Source organism: Pongo pygmaeus, chromosome X (assembly GCF_028885625.2).
Source record: "Pongo pygmaeus isolate AG05252 chromosome X, NHGRI_mPonPyg2-v2.0_pri, whole genome shotgun sequence".
Taxonomy (NCBI): domain Eukaryota; kingdom Metazoa; phylum Chordata; class Mammalia; order Primates; family Hominidae; genus Pongo; species Pongo pygmaeus.
This window is the reverse complement of record NC_072396.2, coordinates 17,360,067-17,362,522: the sequence shown is the minus strand read 5'-3', so window position 1 is coordinate 17,362,522 and position 2,456 is coordinate 17,360,067.

Genomic DNA, 2,456 nt, shown 5'->3' with positions numbered 1-2,456 from the left:
GGAGGCTGAGATGTGAGGTTTGCCTGAGCCCAGGAGGTTGAGGCTGCAGTGAGCTGTGATCGTGCCACTGCACTCCAGCCTGGGTGACAGAATGAGAGCCTCTCTCAAAAAAAAAAAAAAAAAAAAAGAAATAGAAATTTAAAAATCATAGTGTAGTGTTTTTCAAACTTCAAGTTGTGACTAAGCGCAATCATGAAGTCCATTTAGAATTTGCATTTTCGAAAAAATGAAATAAAATTCATCCCTTCCTTGTGTGGGTGCACCTGTTTGTGCCTTACTCTATTAGCTGAGCACGGGAGAGACAAAAAGAACCCCAGAAAAGTGCCAGAAAAGATTAGGACCAGAGCTAAGAGGTTGGGGAGAAAGGCAAAACAAACCCAACAGTTAAGCAATCCAAGAGAGAAAACACATCACTTTTTTTAACGCAAAAAAAGTAGTACGGAAAAAAGGCCAAAAAATTAAATAGAATTGACAGATTCAATCTAACAACAACAGAAATGCAAAACTAATGAAATATGCTGTACATGATACTTTCCGATTAAATGCATGATAGTGTGTGAATATTCTCAGAAATTCCCAAAATATTTGTTCCATATTTCCTTCTCTGACCCTCACTGAGGTAAACAGTATCAAGATTTTAAAGCCAAGTCGTCTGGGAAGATTTCTTTTCTTTCAGTCCTTTAAACATTTCTTTTAATAGGTTTTGGAAATCATGTCTACTTGTCAGAAATGAGTACACTGTATTAAAGGGATACAAATCATCTCCCAAGCCGCCTCTTGCTTTGCACACGAGGTTCTCTTTGAAGCAGAGCCATAAGGTACAATTATTCTAGAACAAGGTGGGCAAACTACAGTCCTCCGACTAAATCTAACCTACCACGTTTTTGTATGACCCGCGAGCTGAGAATGGTTTTTCCGTTTTCAAGTGGTAGAAAAAAAAAATCAAAAGATTTTGTGACCCGTGAAAACGATTTTAGTGTCTGTAGTTTTATTGGAACACAGCCAAATGCATCCATATTTTCCATGGCTGCTTTGCGCTGCAACGCGACAGAGTCGAGCAGTTGCCCCCAAAGCCTAAAATATTTACTATCTCGGTCCTTGTAGAAAAAGTCTTGCCAACTAATGTCCTAGAATATGAGGGCTGTATTGCTTAAACACCCTTCCAACTCTCTTCCCTCTCTAGCCACCCCCTCAGCCTTAGGCACTAACAAGATTCCTTGACCCAGAATGGGGGGAGGGCGCTATAATAATGAACTGTATTGTATCGGAAACAAGACAGTAAATATCTACAGAAGGGAATGTGACTGGTTCTGCCACTGACTAACGTCTGGGTTTGCGTCCCAGTCAGAAAAGTGGGCATGACAGCGGCATCTGCAAGATAGCATCTGAGCATGAAGGCACTTGGAAAGGTATCAAGGCAGCAAATGTTCCGGGGGTGCTTTTGCAAGAGGAGCCTCTCTCGGAGCTGGACGTACACTTCGGTTCCCTTTGCACGCAGGCACCTTGGTTGCCTCCCCCAACTCCGTCCCCTCTGCTCCTGGCCCTCATTTTCTTCTCTCTATTCCCCTTTTGGCCTTGCAGCCAGCTTTCTCCTCCCCCGACACACTCCTCAGGGGCTACGAAGTTCCCGAGCAGAGCAGGGCTCAGGTAAGCAGGCCCAGGGTAGTTCAGCCCTGCTCTCTCCAGCTCCGCCAGCTTGGGGTGGGGTCGCGCTGGGACCCCTGCAGGTGACAAAAATGACTCAGCAGGGGCCGAGGCTGGGATGAGAAAGGAACACCAGTGCAGGAACAAAATCCCCTGAAGCACGAAGAGGCCGCAAACCATCGTCGTAAGGACCCAAACATCTAACAAATTAAAATGTAACAGTGTAAATCGGCTTCGGCCCGCCGGCGGCCTGTGCCGCCACAGGCTGCACATATAGCCTAACAGGGCGGCCCGGCGGCTTTTGCAGGCAGAAAACGCCCGCGGCCTCTCCAAAAGATCTCCTCCGTCTGAGACCAGCCCCACCTCGGCCCGACCGGGCCCCAGGAAAAGCCAGTCGGCTGGAGGAGAACATTTCAGGGGTGCAGAGAATTGCATGTCCGTGATTATCAGGGAGACTTTGAAGGCACAGTAATCTCTCGAGAACAGGAACCATTTTCCCCTCTTGCTCTGAGATTTTGCTTGGCTAAGCGGCGGCAGCCTCCCTGCCCCCCTCTCACCCCCACCACCGCTGCCGCTACAAGCAACCACGCCCCGCGGGCCCCAAGGCTCGTCGCCCCGGGGCTCGCGGCCCCCGCTCAGCAGCCAGCCGCGCCTCCATCCGCCCCGCCCTCGCGCGCCCCCATCCGCCCCGCCCCCTCGGGCCCTCATCCGCCCCGCCCCCGCGCGCCCCATCCGCCCCCGCGGCCGGCCCTGGGAGCGCCGGGCGAGCCCTCGCGCCTGCGCATCGCCAACTTCCTGCCGCGGCACGCTCC